General features: G+C 28.4%; 1 protein-coding gene across 1 annotated transcript in view; it reads left to right on the forward strand.

Moving 5' to 3' along the window:
• Nucleotides 1-1,829: 1,829 nt before the first annotated feature.
• The window catches only part of LOC124491897 (uncharacterized), a 29,115-nt gene continuing 11,238 nt past the window's right edge, over nucleotides 1,830-19,706 (forward strand). Inside the window, 1 exon segment of the mRNA XM_075735202.1 lies at nucleotides 1,830-2,518. The gene's annotated coding sequence lies outside the window, so the exon portion shown is untranslated.

The following is a 19,706-nucleotide window of genomic DNA, read 5'->3' on the forward strand; positions in this document are numbered from 1 at the left end:
ATTTCACCAAACAAAAACAAAAAAAAAGTTTGACCAAATACTAGAAATGTTGATTGTTCTGGCAGTGAGGGGAAAAAAATAAAGATGCTTAGCATCTTGGACCCATAGAAGAATGATCAAAGTTTTGGTGTTTTTTTTTCTTTGGTTGTTTAGAAAAGTTGAATTTTTCCTCTTTTTTTTACACCATTTATCTCTCTCTGTGACTGAGTGTTTAGTCCATTTATTTATGGTTAGTTATTTTTTTTCATTTAAAGTGAATGTTGTTTTTTTTTCATTTCATTCAATTTTCCACTTATACCTATATCTTGTCTTCATTCATTTTGTTTCCAAGAATTTAGGTTTTTTTTTGTCTAATGAATTCTTTTTTCTCTTTCTTTCGTTCTTCTAATGGTAGTGTTTTTTTTCTGTTTGTTTGTTTGGGGATGTGTTTGATGATGATGATGATGATGATGATAATGTTGAAAATGAAGAAAAAAAATAACACAAGGGCTACAACAAATCGATTATATGACACACACACACACACACATTCTCACGCACAAAAATTTTGTTTTTTTTTCACTAGGTTTAATAATAATAATAATATAATGATTATAAAACATGTGATACACAACGGGCAAGGATCATAAAAAAAATTGCGTTATTTTTTTCTCCACTTTATTCACAATTCTTAAAGTACTGACCACCATCAGTACTCCTCTCTCTCTCTCTCTCTCTCTGTGTGTGTGTGTGTTTGCAAGTGCAAATGTGACTGTATCGAGTGAAAATGGTGAAAATTCCTTGATCATCATCATCAACATCATCATCCTGATGATGGTGGTCGTGTGTTGTAATCTGAAAAAATCGTTTTTGAATGTCCAGAAAAAAAATAACATCCCTAAATGATGGTAGTTGTCGTTGCTGTTGTTGTTGTTGTTGTTGTTGTTGTTTATATTTTGAGTTCAATTTATAGGGATTTAATAATAATGATAATACTCAACAACAACAACAACAACTACAACTACAACAACAAAATCAAATGTTCATTTTATCATTCCAAACATTTTTCTTTGTTTTGTTCCATAGTAGTTGTTCATTGAAAAGAAAGAAAGAAAAAAAAACATTCATTTTTCATTTTATTTTTCTACTAACAAAAAAAAAAAATCCCATTTCATGATTATCATGGTCAATGAGAAAACCATTATATATATCCACTTTTTTTTTCTCCATTCATTGGAATTGGAAACAAAAACAAATTCACCAAATACTTGAATCAAAAAAAAAAAAAAAAAAAAAACCAAATCATGAATCATTTGAATGTAATGATTGATTTTTTTTCCACTGAAGAACAACAAACGAAACAAAAAAAAAATTGGCAATGAAAAATAATGGATATGAATCACGAAATTAAATACAAGGAATAATATGATGAATATTACAATTTTTTTTTCCAGTTTACGCGCCATATGAATGTTCATTAAACACACACAGAATAATAGCATTGCATTCAGTAGCCAGAATCAAATACAGAATACAGTTTTTTTTTTGAACAACAACAACAGAAATACACTGTGGTTATGCGCTTGTTTTTCACCATCATCGTTATCATTGTTGATGTATATAAAACGCAGACTCATATGGTTGCGTTTTTTTTTAATACACGATAATTTTATCAAACGACGACGCATACTACAGTGATACATTGAACATTATTGGGTGTAGCATGTGTGTGTGTGTGTATTTGAATCAGTGAAACACTTTAATACACAAACAAACATGACAGAAAACAAAAACTTTTACTTTGGTCGTCGTCTTCGTCGTCGTTCATCGTTCATCGTTCATAGTAGTCATTTATCCGTCAAACATTGAAACGATAAACACATACACACACACACACTCAGAGAAATGATCTCTGAATCGAAACTATCATCATCATCATCATTATTATCATTGAAATACAATGGCAAATTGATAGAAGTTTTTCCATTCTCATTTTTATTGGATTGAAGTATAGATCTTTTTCATTTTTTTTTTCTTGGTTCTTGTCGTTATCTCTCCATCTATCTATCTACAATCCATACCATTGTTCATAATATCGTGTCAATTGTCGTGTTTTATTGGTGTTTGTGTGTTGTGTTTTTCTAAGTGTATTTGTTGTTGTTTGATTGTTTCGTATATATATCTATTTTATTGTTACATGATTCTTTTATCATTTTATTTTGTTGTTGTTGTTGTTGTTGTTGCTACTGTTTGATTGTTGGTTAAATGACATGATAAATACGACAACAACAACAATCATCTTGTTTTTATTTTTGTTATTATTGATCAAACACAAAGTAATTCGGTTTTTTTCTCTGGTTCTGATTGTTTATCATTTACAGGTGATACGAAAAAAAAAACAAAAACAAAAACAACAGAAATTCAGTGATTTAATTTCAAGTGAAACCGAAATTTTTTTTCTTATTTTTGCTGTTTGAAAATCCAAAAACTTGATCACCATCGCCAATCGCCAATCAGAGTTCTTGTTTCATCGAATAATGTAAGAAAATTTTTTGTTTTCATTTTTAATTTTTTAAATTTTCCTTTTTTTTGTTTTCACATGACAATCATCCGATTAGCGAGAAGAAGCATTTTTTTTAGGAAATTGAATTTTTTTTTTTCAGTGCATCCTCCTGAATAAATTTGGGTGTGTGTGTGTGTTTTTGTTTGTTTTTTGTTGTTGTTGTTGTTGTTTGTTGACAGGTATTTCAGATGATAAGCTTCTTCTTCTCGTGTGTGTTTTTTTTCCATAAGGAAAAAATTATCTTACACACACCATGATATTATTATGGAAAGATTTATTGGAAAAAAATTTTTTTTTGTTCCATTTTGGTGGTTGTTCAGTTGAAAATTTAGCCAATTTGAATTTTGTTCAACAAAAAAAAAATTTACGCATCATTTCTCATCATCATCATTGTTCCACTGGTGATGCTCACTCTTTAATCATCTTAGGTTTTTTTCCCTTTTTTCCTTGGCGTGAAAAAAAAGATGGTAAAGGTGTGAATTATTTTTAGCTATTCTATCCACACACACACATAGTTGATGTATGGATTTTTTTTTTCATTTTTAAAAATTCATTTTTCATTCTGTTTTTGGCGCCAATCATTCTGTTTTTAGATTTTCCACTATCACATTAGCTCCATTATTATTGATCATCATCATGTGTTTTTTTTCTGTTGTTGTCATTCAATGTTTTTGTTTGTTTTTTTGTTTGTTTCATGTCATTATAGCAAATAATTAAAAGAATGTGTCTGTGTGCGTGTGTGTGTGTCTGTGAAATGAAGAAAATTTATTAACATAGGCGGCAGATAAAATGAAAAAAAAACAAAGAAACTAATCGTAAATGAGAGAGCCATGCACCATCGTTCCGGATCATCATTATTATTTGAACGATGGCAAACAAACAAATATCCATTCCATTCGATAATTTAATGATCGATTCATTTGATGATGATGACGATGATGACGATCCAGTAATAATTAGAGCCTTCACTTTTTTTGTCACTATTTATGTGTTTGTTTATAGTTTAATTGAAAAAATAACATGTTTTTTTTTCTGGCCATCGGTTATTTTTTTTTTTTTTTTTTTGTTTATTGGATTAGAAAAATGATGACAGCAATGATGATGGTGGTGAAAATTTTAATTTTATTCAAAATTAAAAAAAAACACGACAAAAAAAATTATAGGAATCGGAAATTATCATTGTAATTTACTGCTGCTGCTGCTGCTGTTGCTGTTGCTGTTGCTGATCATTGGATGGACATATGACCATTTTGTCTATTGAAAACCCTATAGAAGAAAAAAAAGAAAGAAAAAAAAATGAATCTCATTGATGATGATCCAAACATTTATGTGTGTGGTTAATAAAACAACACACACGCACAAACACCAAATATGGCTATTATAGAATGTCAACATATTGAAAATGGGTAAAGAAAAAAAAAATTGAATAGAATTCTTGTATGCATGTTGATGATGATGATGATGATGATATATCATTCAATCATAGTGTTCAATACAAAGCCCAAACACACACACACACATATTGACTGTTTGTCAGCTACCATATATGACAATGATGATAATGAAAGTTAGAAAAAAAAATGCGAAAGGATATGGTCGATTATCATTATTTTTATGGACGAACAAGAGAAAAAAAAACTCATTTATTATCCAACAACAACAACAACAATAACAACAGCAGCAACAACAAAAGCAGCAGCACCAGCACCACAAGGCTTTTTTTTTGTTCTTTTCATGTTTTTTTTCGCCTATTACTCTCATCATCATCACGATGATGATGATGATGATGATGAAAGTCAATATTCTCGTAAAAAGGAAAAAAAAGCGGTATAAAGAATTAAACAAAACAAAAAAAAGCACCAGTATTCCCCATATATATCTATGGCTTCAATTTAAATGCATACACACAGTACATATATATAAAAAAAGAATATTCTTTTTCATTCACTGATAAATTTCATTGGCAAATTTTTTTTTCCCAGAAAGAGAAAAAAAAATTAAAAACTTATTCTCATCATTCTCTCTCTCTGAATGTAAAAAATTCCTAATCGACAAATCTTTTGATTCTTGTGTTTTTTTTTCATTTCTTCTTCATCATTTATGATGATTATGTGATTACAATTTTGGAAGCAAAAAAAAAAAAACATTAAATTTCTCGTGTATTCTCTGTATGTTTATGTCATATGCAGACATTAAAATTAAACATACAGAGAAAATGAATTTTGTTTGCCGACGACGACGACGACGACGACGTCAACGTCATTGCTACGATGAGCAAAATAAAAATGTCTCTGTGTGTGTGTGTAATAAAGAACAAAAAAAAGCCAGCTAAAAGATCATAATATGAATTTTTATTTAATATTTTATGATGATGAACCAAATATGTATTACAACAGAATGTGTGATCGTCATCATCATCATATTATTATTATTGTTGCTTGAATTAGGTTCAAAAACATAAAACACGCCATAACTGTCCAAGACATTCACGCACACACACCCATACGGCCGAATGACATCTAACTTACGTAGTCTTCTTCTTTTTCATTGTTTGGCTTGGTGAATGAATTTTTTTTTTTTTTGTTCATTTTCAATATAAATTCATTGGTGGATTTGGTAGTTTTTTTTCATAATATATGCAGACAATATTTTTTTTATATATAAATTTAATCCAACAAATTAAACTTTAAATTAATCATCAACAATTTATATGATGATAATAATGATGGTAGTGGTGGTGGTAGTAGTACTGGTAGACATTTTTATATTATAATCAACTGAAAATGCATTACAGTGAAGCCAACATTTTTTTTTTCATTTCTTTCAACTTGCAATGTCATGTCTATGTGTGTGTGTGTGTGTGTTTGCAGTTTGAAAAAAAAACAATTAAGAATAGAAAAGAATTTGTGTTCATTTTTTTTTGCGTGTGTATGATAGAATTTTCTTCTTCATTTTTTTTTTTTTGATCAAATTTCCTCTTTCGTTTTTTTTAAACATTAAACGTTTTTTGTTGTTTTCATTCGTTCACTTCTTTTTCTTGTTCATCACATGATAATCTTTCATTTCACATTTTGATGATCATGATGATGATGATGATTAGTTTTTTTTTCGTAGCGAAAATTAAAACAGTCGCTTCTCATTTTCGTCGTTTTTATCGTTTGTCCAAGTTACTTTTTTCGTTGTCATCCACATGATATACATTTATTTAAAACATTTCATTTGGCGAAAAAAAAACAGAGCCAATTACTTTTTTCTTCTTCTTTTTTGTTGAGCCAAACCCTATTTTTTTCATTATTAATAATTGATTCTTCAACTATTAATTCTCTTGCTGTTGTTGTTGTTGTTGTTGTTGTTGTCAGGTTTTCATTTTGAGAAAATGACTTTACTTACGTACAAAGCTTATGTGTGTGTGTGCAAATTTGATCAATTTGGAATCATTATTTTAATTCTCTCACTACTAAAAAAATTGGAAATAAAAATCATATAATCATAATGATTCGATTAAACGGTAATGTTTTCAATTTTTTTTTGTCAAGTCAAAAATGAAAAAAAATGTCTTACTTCATGTGTATGAACGAACGAAAAAAATGATTCATGATGATGATCATGATGATGACGATAACTTGATTGAAATTTGTTTGTATGTGAAAACCTTATTTCTCAGTTTTTTTTTTTTTTTTTTGTTCATTCCATTTATTATCATTTTTTTTCTACTCACAAAATGTGTGTATTTTTTGTGTAGTATTTTGTTTCGTTTGTGGCAACTACTACACTTGAAACACTTGCCAGCTACATTATTATTTTCCAGTGTGATATTGTTTCATATTTTTTTTCATTTTCTGGTTGATCAATTTTTTTTTTGGATTTCATTTCAATCCATTTTTTTTGGAGAGTGCAGAGCAGAAAAAAAAGTAATTTCCTGATGCTTTGAAAAAAAATACATTTTCATCATCATCATCATCATCATCTGCTTTAAGGCAAAAAAGGGTGTTAATAATAAATAAATGAATGAATGAAAAAATTGAGAAATGAGAATCGAGTGAAAATAAAAAAAAAAACAAAAAACAAAACAAAACAATGCGTTTTTATCCCATCTCGCTGCCAATCAATTTGATTCTTTCTGAATTTTTGTTTTGTTGTTGTTGTTGTTGTTGTTGTTGTTTTACGTTCATTTCACTGTTCATACAATGAAACAATAATCATCAATTGAAATGCATCGAATTTGTAGCAAACATTTCGTTTTTTTTCCTATTGTTGTTGATTCTATTTCCGAACCATATTACTGTGTGTGCTGTATATGTATCATTCGATTGATTCACATTGTTTTTTCATGTGTGTGTGTGTGTGGTGTGTGTTTATGGAAAACACAAACAATCTGATCGATATGTTTGTATGTTTGTTTGTGTGTGTGTTTTGAATTTTCAATGATTTTTTTTCATTTCGTTTAAAGTTTTTTTTTCTCATTGACGACTATTTGAAAACATAAGATTCTGACCAATATTCTGTGAAAAAAAATGGAAATAAAACGTGATAAATGAAAAAACAAGACAGAATTATGAACCATTATTTCAATGAATGAATTCATGATACTTATTGTAATTAAAACGAATGAGAAAAAAAAACTGTTGAAAATTGTTGAAAAATTTAAATTCAACTTTGTTTGTTACAATTTTCAATTGTAATACTTACATTCCAATGAATATTTGGACCAGAATGGAAAAAAAAAATTTCTAGTTTCAATTTATAGTGTGAATGGCAAAAAAATGATGATGATGATGATGATGAATGATGACATTCAATGATACAAAAAAAAATCATCATCAACAACACAACAACCATCAACAAACCGACCAGAATCATAACTGCATTATACATACAGAATATATTCTTTATCTTTCTCTCTCTCTCTCTCTCTCTCACTCATGTTAATTGCTGTAATATAGTGAATTGTTTTCTCTCTTGTGATTATTATACCCGGAATAAATTCCAGAAATACTTATCATCTTTTTTCCGTCACTTTCTTTCTCTCTCTCTCTCTGTGTGTCTGTATATATTACTTGTTTATCATTATTGCAAATGGACAAATTCCATTGTTTCTGCTCTTTCAAAACATTGTCATTTGTATTTGACATGATCAATGTTACAAACAACATTTTCTATTCAGTATAAGCATGTTTTGAATAGAAAAAAAACATGGTGATTTAAAAAAAAAAAATAAATAAATACAGAATGCTAAATAAGCCAACCAAAAGGTCAGATCTGTTAATGTTTCCTGAATCAACGGCAAAAAAAAACACACACACACACAAAATCTATAATCTATATCTTTATCATCATCATCAACGGCTGAAAACTGGAACAATAAAAAAAAATATATCGTAGAGTGGTGGTTCAATCCTCATAAATTAAATTATTTGCTTCACACATACACACGCAGTCATTTTTTTCACGTAAAGAAACGAAATTTAGTTATAATAATTCAATTAAGCAAGAAAAAAAAACAAATTACCGTGTACACATATATATCGTGAAAATATGGAAAACGTAAACATTTAACGTAAATGGCTGATATATCATTATCATTACGATTCCATTACATATCTATATTTTTTTCACGTTCATTTGTTTGTTTGTTTGTTTATTTATTATCATTGTAGAAATAGTCGAATGCTTGAAGCAAATAAAAAAAAACTACTAATAGGTAGGTAATAATAGCATCACGATTCTATTCTGCACAATCAAATAATAATTGAGTTATTATATATAATCAAATGGTGATTTGATTTGCCACTTGTTGTTGTTGTTGTTGTTGTTTATTGTCTAAGAAATCGAATTGATTTAATCCGATAAAATTTTGAAAAAAAAACCGATGAAATCCAATTTTCATCACTACACTACATTATTATTATGCTGGAATTTTATTTCATTTTTCTCTCTCTCTCTCTCTCTCATTGGGCATCAGAATATAATCTTCTTTCGACCAATTTCAGTATCGACAACAGCAATATAGAAAGATTGATGCGTTTGATGTTTGGTCAGAATTAATGGCTTTTTTTTCTCCGTAAAAAAAATATCAATATCAAGATTTTTCTTCATACATATATAGAGATTTTAATCCTCGAATGATAATTAAATTTGCCATATATTTCCTGTGTGTATGTGTGTGTGTGTGTGTGTGCGAAAATTGAAAAATTCTTGTTGATTTCATTGATCCCATCATCATCATCATCATCCACAATTAATCATAATGATGTTTGATCTATGATGAAAAAAAAACAGTGACTTAACCCAAGACTTGATGAAAATTATCATTAAAATGAACAGCATGTTGACTGTTGTTGTAAAAATGTCACATTTTATCATTTGACATTTTTTTTTTATTTATTTTTCTACAATCAACAAAACAATCAATCATTTTTTTTCGTTATTTAATGTCAATCATTCAAATCAATACCGGTTCAATTATTTTTTTTACACTTCCTGTTTTATTTGCCTTTCTTTGTTCAAACATGAAACCCACACACACACACATATATCAAACACAGAAGATGTTCAACGGGTAGAAAATTTATTCAATCATCATATAAATGAAGAGAAAAAAAACATTGCCAGTTTATGCAAGTACGAAAAAAAAGAATAAAAGAATAGAAAGAATCACTTATTGTGCGTGCGTGAAAATGGGTGAATTTTTTTTATCCTTTTTTTCTCTCTCTCTCATTCACTCTTCGTTACACTTTAGTGTTGATGATGATCATCTTCAACAACAAGAATGAGAGAAAGAGAAAACGACAGAAAAAAAATAAACTTAATTAAAGAGATGAACAACAATGACATCAATAATGAACTGAATAGAGAAACTGGACCAAAATGAATAATAACAAATCCAAGCATATATATATATATAGATGATTAAGTGCAATTCAATACGAAAAACTAAAAAAAAAAAAAAAGATTCTCGCCAACTATGAACAAAGAAAAAAAAATCAGTATGTTTTTCTATGAGTGTAAATGAATTGAATTGAATGATGAAAACTACCACTACTACATTATTACTCAAAGAAAAGTAATCAAGCGGAAATGTCAACCATGATTTTTTTTTTGCTTTTGCTTTTTCCACATCACCATCAAAGTTTTTGTTCATCGAGTATTCTCATTATCATTACGGTCTGTTTGTTTGTTCATATTAGTTGTTGTTGTTATGGCTTGGTTATTCGGTTAAAATGGGGTGTTTATTTGATGTGTGTCTGTGTGTGTGTGTGTGTATGTCCAAGATTTTTCTTGTTGTTGTTGTTATAAGACAAAGTCTGTAGAATGTTCATTCATTCATTCATTTATTATTATTATCACCAGAGAAAAATATTAATTGCTTTTGAAAAGGCAATATTTGCTCCGTGTGCGTGTGTGTGTGTGTGTATAATTGATATATAAAAATGAACGTGATATCCGGCCATTTTTGATGATGATCATTGAATTTTGTTTTTCGCCAATTTCTTATTGATTTGACAAGAAATTAAATTTTCATCATCATTTCAAATCGTGTTTTGTGTATCATCAATATCAATAAATAAATAAATTTGATTTTCATTCTTTATTTCAAATTAACTTATTATTATTATTGACAAGCTGATGATTTTCTTCTTCTTTTTTTTTGTTTGGTTACATTTGATTTGGAATTTTTATTTTTGTTTTTGAACACGAAAAAAAAGTATGTCAATTTTTGTCATCAAAATTCTGTCCTAGCTATAGATATATTGTCCATGGTAATAAAATAACGAATTTTGTGCCATTAAACAGCTGAGAGACGAAGAAAAAAAAATCAAACACAAGAATTAAAAAAAAACAACGATAATCTTATCTATAACTTGTATATGTATTCGATGAAAGAAAAAGGCTTACATTTATTCAAATAAGACTACACTACTACTATAGTAGTAAAATATAAAACAAAACAGAAAAAAATATGTCTACAGAATACATAAACGTTAATTATAAGAAGCTTAATTGTATGGTTATCGTTTTCGTTTTCGTTTTTTTTGTTTTGTTTTGTTTCTCTTCGTTTCATTTCGTTTATTTTATCGTTTTTTTTTCTTGCACTAAATCGTGAGATAGAGATTGTATGCGTGTGTATATGGTTGAATCAAACCAAACCAAACTGAACCATTCTAGGGAAAATAAAAAAAAACGAAAGAAAATGACATTGCATAACATCTCCTCATTGCAACAATGATGATGATGGTGATGGTGATGGTAATCGTGCTTGCTGTGTGTGTCTGGATGAAATGGAAATTTTTTTTTTTTGTTTCAAAAACAAGAATAGAGAGATTCACTTTCTCTATATCTTTACATATCCACAAAAATGTGAAAATAAAGAAGAAGAAGAAAAAAAATGTTGATCCATCCACAACATACAGGCAGCATTTATGGTGATTAAGTTTTTTATATATATATGGCAATGGTTACTGGCTGTCTGGCTGTCTGGCTGGCTGGTTTTTTGGGCCCGTTTTTTTTTTCTCTCGGACCCCAAAAGCAGTTGTAGTAGTGGGAAATTTAAACATACAGACACACACACAGTAATCATATCATAATCATTATTGTATTATTTTTACTACCAACCCGAGAAAAAAAAACGCTTTCTGCATTTGTTTTTTTTTCATTGTTGCATTTAGTTTTTGGTTGATCATCATATATGATGCTATTCTCTCCATGACTATTTCCATTTATCCATTTATATATACATTATATGATGATACACAATTTTTGAATATAATGATAATTTTCATTTTTTTTTTCAAAACAGAGAAAAAAAAATGAAAACTATATTTCTACACACATTTTGTTTGATCATGATGATCATATAATATGGTTTGGATATCATTTTTTTTCGCTGTAATAATAATAATAATAATAATAATCATTCATATATAGAATAATGATGTAGATTATGGAATTGTAGAATATGGATTGAAATGAAATTCAAATTGAACGATCAAATTTCGTGATCAAAAAGAAAAAAAATATATATTTGTGTTTGGGTATTCATATCGATGTCGGTTCTTTGATCATGATCATAATCATGTGATACAAGTTAGGTGAATTACTTTTAAATTAATTAGTTTTTTCTCTTTCTCTAGCATAATAAAACAAACCGTAGATTCTACAATGATGATTCATTTGTCATTCATATTTTTTTGTTTTGTTTCAATGTAGATGTGCATGTGTATGGGTGTGTGTGATGAATATTTCCCATAGAGATTTCAAACAAATTAAAAGTTTCTTTATTTTTTTTTTTTTTACTTGAAACTTGAAAAATGCATTAGAATAAAGCAAATAAACAAATAAACGACAATGAATATCATACGTTTAGAATGAATGGAAAAAAATGACAAAACAAATCAACGATTATTAATGGTTATTCATGAATCTTTCGTTGTTGTTGTTGTTGTTGTTGTTGATTTTATTCCATTTTATATGTGATCAAAGATTTATTCTCTCTATTGTTTTGTTTTTTTTGAACAAACGAAATAAACAGAAAAAAATAATGACAAAAAATTCACATGAACACACATTTTTGAAGCAAAAAAAAAAAGAACAAAACCTGAATTTACATAATTCACAAAACATAATTGATGAAACACTAGTCATAGCGTGAAAAAATTTTCTTAATTTATGATTTTTTTCCTCCACCATTGATGTGTTGTCGCCATCATTTATATATAGAATAATGATGATAATAAAATATTTCACAGAATCCTAATTTACAGAATTTTAGAATTTTTATTCATGAATCTATTGATTCATTTTTCAAAATTTTTTTTTGTTGAAATATAACACTAATTCATATTTATGAACCAAACTTGTTCATGTGTTTTTTTTTCTTTCTCTCTCAATTCTTCTTGTGTCAGTTTGCATGCATTATCGATTGGATGGCATTGATTCCGATCCATTGCTACTTAGTGTTGGCCGCTATTGGTTTCTTCTCCTTTTTTTTCTTGTGAATCAACACCCATCATCATCCATTTTAAATGACAATAATTATTTTCATTCTTATTTCTATCATGTGCATGCATGCATGGATGCATGCGTTTTACTTATTATATAACCATAGACATCATCAAGAGTTTATTGCAAACGATATGTAATAATGTAGAAGAGACAGAGAAAGAGAACTGTACTGCAATGGTGAATGAATTTTTTTTTCTTTTTCATATTATTATTTGTCATTATAAAGTTTTTATAGTGGAAAAAAGAAAAAGTTTTCTCAATTCTATTTCTTCTTTTTCAAACCAAAAAAAAAATCCTGTCTCTCTATGAACCATAATTTATTGAATTCGATTTTTTTTCTCTCTCTCTCGTCTGCTTTAAAACACGATGATGAATGTTGAATTTTATGATGGTTTTTTTTACTACTGTGTTTGAGACAATTTTGTTGTTGTTGTCCGTTGGTTTTAATTCAATTTAATATAGCTAGCCCCTTGAATGTTGGCTTCACGGTGAGGCATTTTTTTTTTTTTTTGGTTTTTTTGGATTTTTCAAAGTATACTGATGAAATGATTCCAAAATGATCCAAATTCCATACACATAATTACAGTGTATTGTTACAGTTTTGTCGGGTTTTTTTTTCTCATCTATCCCACCCAAACACAATGCACAATGTTTTTTTTTATATCCAGTTTCCAGAGATTCAGGATGTTTTCCACTGAAAACCGGAACAACATTGTATATTGGACATCATTGTGTCAGTGTATATTGTGGTGTTCGACACATGAATTGATCGATCTCTTTATTTTTAAAAATCAATAATTGAATGATAATTTTTTTTCTAAATAAAAAACCCAATAGAATTGTAATCATCATCAATAAATGGAGCAAAAATTAAAAACAGGAATTTAAATTTTTTTTTCCTGTACGCATCACCATTTTTATTCATGTTTGGTGGCTCAGAATCGAGAATCATCAATCTTGTTTTATTCGTTTTCATTTTCATTTTCATTTTTTTTTTTTTTGGTTCCTGTTTCCTTTGTTGTTGTTGTTTAGCATTTTTTTTCATTCGACAATCAATCCTTGTTTATTATCCATCCATCCACCCGTCTATACACACATATACATCCATCTATCAAACATGATCATGTTAAATGAACATAAAAAATCGTTTCATTTTCATCATCATCATCATCATCATTATTTTATTAACATTTTTCATTGTGTTATAAAATAAATGAATGACTAATAATGAAAAAAAAGAAGAAGAAAATTTATAGACTCTCATATATATGAATGGTTCAAGTTTCGTATGAAGAAGAAAAAAAATTTTTTGTTTTTTTTCTTGTTCAATGATCTAATCAAGTAGTATATGGCTACTAAATTGATCAAGTGTAGTATATATTATATTCATTTATTAAATTCCCTGTTTTAGTTTCTGGTCTCGGAACCGGTTCCAAAATTTTTTTTTCGGTACTGTGCATAGCATAGTGATTTAACCAACTGATGTTTATCATCTCTGATCCATGTGTGTCTGTTTGTTTCTTATGAAAATCTTATACACTTTGTATATTGGTATTTATAGCAAGAGAGAGAGAGAGAGAGAGAGAGAGAGAGAGAGAGAGAGAGAGAGAGAGAGAGAGAGAGAGAGAGAGAGAGAGAGAGAGAGAGAGAGAGAGAGAGAGAGAGAGAGAGAGAGAGAGAGAGAGAGAGAGAGAGAGAGATAGTTTGTGTGTGTGAGTGTATATATCCTTGATATCCACTAGTAGGGATTTTGATGTTTGTAGCTTTTTTTTTTAATTAAATTAAAAACTAACATGGATTTATTGTTTGTCTTTTTATTTATTTTTTTTTGCTTGTCGTTTTTTTTCATTGCTTCACTGTTCATGATTCATGAGTTGTATATTTGTTGTCCAAAAGTGGATGATGATGATGTTCAATGATCTGGATTATGTTTTCTCATTTTTTTTCTTTCAGAAATTGCATTACTACAACGCTTTTTCTATGGATAGAATCGAGATAAATAGATAGAGACAGAAATGAAATGACAGAATTCACATTAACTTTGTTTTATGTTTTCTGTTTCGGCCAGTTTATTTTCTTATGAAAATCACAAGAATAAGGGCAATGAAATTTTTTCCACATAATTTTTCTGTTCCATGTGGAAACATGGACAAAATGAAAACATTATCATTATGTATGTATAGATGGACAGATAAATATTTACTTGATGACTGATTCTTTTTTATTTTTATTGGTCATTTTAAAAAAACGGGGGTAAGGGGGAGATGGGAGAAACATTTGACAATTGGCAAAATAAATATATCCATCACACACACACACACACACACACACACACACACACACACACACACACACACAGACATAGTTTATTTTAATCATTCAATCGATTCTATCGATCAATCCTAAACATTAGCTTTTTTTTCTAGAGAAAAAAAAAATATGCAGCTTGAAGGCAAATGAATGAATGAATGTGAAAAGTGTCAATATCGTCGTCGTCGTCGTCATCGTCGTTTACAATTGAATTGATGATGATTGTAAATGTTTTTTTTTTTCATTTTACACAATCATAGTGAAAGCAATGAGTGAGAGAGAGAGAGAAAGAAAAAATATTTACGAATAATTCTTCGTTCAAATAAGTGAATGGAATATATAGACACAAACTATTCGAATTCAAAACATTACATTTTCAACTAGCAAAAAAAAACGAAAACGAGAACTAAACACTAATATTTTCTCATTATGAGATATGTTTTTTACTCTTGGGAAAAAAAATGGAACCGTTTTTTTCTCTCTCCAAATAGACAACAGAAGGAGTAGTAGGAAAATGAAAATAAAAATGAAAACAATTAAGCCATTTTTTTTTCTTCTTCATTGTATGTATGTATATGTGAAAATGGATCCTGGAATGAAAATGGAATCCCATTTTATGTCTATTTATTTTATATAGAGAGAGATCGTGTGCACATTGATCACACACACAAAAAACCGGCATTGAAAGAATGTAGTGAAAAGCCAAAAAAATAAAATAAAATAAAGCTCACTACTATAGTTTGAAGTTTGTTAAGTTTGTTAAATTTGTTCAATGATCAAAAAATTTGTTGAATTTTCAAATTATTTTCAATTCAACTGAGAAAATTCTTGTTTTTTTTTTGGACAAAAGAAAAAAATTTTTTTTTCTACCATTCATTCAATTCTGGTGCTGAAAGAATACAAATATAACGATCATCAATTTCATTGTATATATGGATGTGGATCATCTTAAAATTAAACAAATTTACTGCTATTCAAATAATTCGATTACAATGATTTTTTTTTTTTTTTTTTGGATAGTCATGTTTGGTCATTGATGATGATGGTGATTTGGTAATTCATTTTATACTATAGTATAAAACATATACATTTGAATGCGCTACATTTGAATATGTTCCAAAACAACAACATGTTTAGTGAATGTAATTAATTATAGAAAAATCGAATTGTGAATCTTCTTTTGTGAAACAAAAACACACACACATACACACATGTAGAGGTTTTTTTTCTGATGTTCATCAGTTATAATAACCATGGTAACAAGATTTTACCATTTTCTACTATAGTTTTAACCATCATTAGCTACAGAATGTCTATAGACTATAGTGTTTAGAATTTGATTTACATGCGGTTGATTTACGTGTGTGTGTGTGTGTTGATGGAACACAGAATAATTCAAATCACAACTAATCACAAATGACTTATTCAAACTAAAGTTTCGTGTTTTTTTTCAATTTTGTTGGTTGATTTGTTTGTTGTAGTTGTAGTTTTTTTTGTTTTTTTTTTTGTTGATGTTAATGTTCGACATTCATGAAGCTTAAGGCTATTGTTTTTTCTGTGCGTGTGTGTGTGTATTCACTTTTAATTAATTTTGTATTTGATAGAATGAATGATTAGCTGAAAAATGAATGCAAACAAACAAACAAACAAACTAACTAACTAAACCATCATGTGTATGTGAAAGTGAGATTTTTTTTTCTTTAATTTTCTCTGTATCGAATTTTTTTTTTTTTGAAAATGAATATGGATTTTCAGCTGCTAAAATAGACACACCCATACACAGAGCAAGAGAGAGAGAGAGAGAAGACAAATATTAATGATGATGATGGTGATTTTCTGTCCCCCCCGAAAAAAAAAATCTTTGTTTGTTGACAAACAAACAGGAAAAAAAATTATTAAAAATGTCAATCAAAACAAATCAGTGTGTGTGTGTGTGTGTGTGTGTATGATGGCTGCTAACTGAAATTATTTTTTTCTCCATGTTGATTTTTGTTCATTTTTTTTCTGCCGTCATTTATAAGTTGTCATCATCATCTGAATTTTTGCTTGATTAAAATGAAATCAAAATGATTTGGGGAAAAAAAATACAGCACACACTAAATATTGATTATTGCATTACAAATAATAACAACAACAACAACAACAACAGCAACAACAATCGACAGAATCGGAATTTGATTATTAAATTGAATTAAAATCAATCTTTTCTTATTGCTTATAAATACACACACACACACACAGGCACACATCTGATTGATTCATTCATCCGTTCTGTTTTTTTTTCTATTTTCATAATCGATGAAAGAAAATTAAATTATAAATTTGATGCTTGTGCGTGTGTGTGTGTGTGTAACCAGATTGTGCAATATGAACCAAAAAGAAAAGCCAATTCTTAAATGTGAAATTGATATATTTTCTGCGTTTTTTTTCGTTTTGTTTTGTTCATCATTATTTCATTTTCTTATATATATGAATGAATGGATGAATGAATAAATGATGGAAATTTGAATTTTTTTTGCAATTATAAATGCTAAAATTTTGTTTTCGCTTCAATAATAACACTCTATCTATGTTGATCTTTCTATTTCTATTTTGCATGTTTTTTTTTAAACTGCTATATCCACACAGTCACAAACATAATAATGAAAAACCAGCCATATGTTGAGCAAAGAATTCAATAAGTTTTTCTTTTCGATTTTACTCATTTTGACAATTTCATATTTCAAAATACACACATACACACACAGGCACACAGATGATGATTACTCATTTATTTATATAATAATAATGATTTTTTTTTGTTTTCCGGATAATTTTCATTTCTTAACATATCGTATTTCGTTTCATTTTATTATTTGTTTTGCAATTGTAATTTTTTTTTCTTTCTTTCTGATTCTCTATGCTGTAAGTAAAAACATACAGAATAATAATGATGATGATGGTGACAAACATTTGCGTTATTCTGTTTGTTTTTTGTTTTTTTTCCTGGCATTGAAAAAAGAAAATAAAAAATAGATTCTGTCGATAAAAATGTACGTGTGTGTGTGTGTTTGTGCTCATTCACATTCAATATTTTATTAAATTTTTTCCTATTTCCACAAATTTGTATTTTTTTTTCATTTTAAACTTTATATATAGAATATATAAAATAATTCTTGTGTTTTTATTCTGTTTGTATTAAATGAATAAATTGTTGATGGTTTTGCGTTATCTGTTTGTTTTTTGTTTTTTTTCCTGGCATTGGAAAAAGAACATCAAAAGTCGATATAATGTACATGTTTTTCTCCTCATTCACATTCAAATTTGTATTCTCTCTCTCCTTTTCATGAAATTCTCCTCTCTCTCTCTTCTCTCTCTCTCTCTCTCTCTCTCTCTCTCTCTCTCTCTCTATCTCTCTCTCTCTCTCTCTCTCTCTCTCTCTCTCTCTCTCTCTCTCTCTCTCTCTCTCTCTCTCTCTCTCTCTCTCTCTCTCTCTCTCTCTCTCTCTCTCTCTCTCTCTTAAATTAAATCATAGAAAGAGAATTCACTAAACTTTTAACGGCTTTGTTTCACACTTATTATTCTCATTCCATTGTTGTTTTTGTTGTTGTTGTGCAACTTAAATTCTTGGATTCCAAATGTTCACTTGGTTCATTCTCTATTATTTGTTAATACATACATGTTGTACGTTTTTTTGTTTTCGATAAAAAAAAAATTCTGTTTCTAAATTCTGAATTGCTTAAAGTTTAATATTTTTTTGTTGTTGTTGTTGTTGCTGCTGTTGTTTTATATGCAAAAAAAATAGGAAAAAAAATGAATGTGAATGATCCATATTGACAAAATAGAAAATTGGAATTTCTAAATTCCTTGTTTTTCATTCCATTCCATTCCAATGATAGAGAATGTTGTAATGATTGAATAGAATCGATTTTTTTCTCGTTTTTTGGTTTTATTTTGCCAGACATTTTTCTTTTCACTCAATGTTATTCACATTTTGATCACATGATTTCTACAGCCAACCGAAATGGAGAATTTATTTCTTCGATTGCCAGACATTTTTTTTTTTTTTTTTGGCACACACAACACTAATTTGTTAATTGACTTTCTTAATAAATTCTTTCTTTTTTCTTTGAAATTCAGATTGATTGGTTTTCTTTTTTGTTCAATCATTGGCAATTACAAATGGAAGCAGCAGACTTTTTTTTTGATGAGAAAAAAAAATTGAAATATACAATGTTGATATGTTGGAAATTTTGACAGCAGCAACAGATACGATTTCCATTAAAATTACAACCACCAGACTTGCATACACATTTCATCACATTTTCGGTCATAATAATTATTATTATTAATAATTCCTATTCCTATTGTTGTGTTAATTGACAACACATTAGACCAACACATGCATTTGTGGTAGGTGAATAATGATAATGATGATGATGATCAACCCTAGTAGTAGTAATATATCAGCAGTAGTATATAATTTGTGTATAAATTAGTTCTATTTTCATTCACATTTGATGAACACTATTTTTTTCAGTGTGTGTATGCGTGTGTTTTATTTTTTTTGATTTATTTTACCATATTTTTTTCTCGATATTTGATAGATAGATATAAAATAGAAACGCCCGAATAATTTTCCGTTGGTCGTTTGTTTGTTTGTTTGCTTCCTTTTTTTTAATTTTTTCTATTTTTTCACCTCTCCCACTACCATGACCACCACCATCACCACCACCACCACTGTAGCCACCAGCCCAAGAATTTTATTCATTCATAAAGATTGATAGATTAAAATTCAAGGAAATATTGTGCATTGCAACAAACACTTTTTTTTTATGATGAGTAATAAGAAAATGCAATGAGCCATTTTAGT

The sequence above is a fragment of the Dermatophagoides farinae genome, chromosome 1 (genome assembly GCF_024713945.1).
Source record: "Dermatophagoides farinae isolate YC_2012a chromosome 1, ASM2471394v1, whole genome shotgun sequence".
Lineage (NCBI taxonomy): Eukaryota > Metazoa > Arthropoda > Arachnida > Sarcoptiformes > Pyroglyphidae > Dermatophagoides > Dermatophagoides farinae.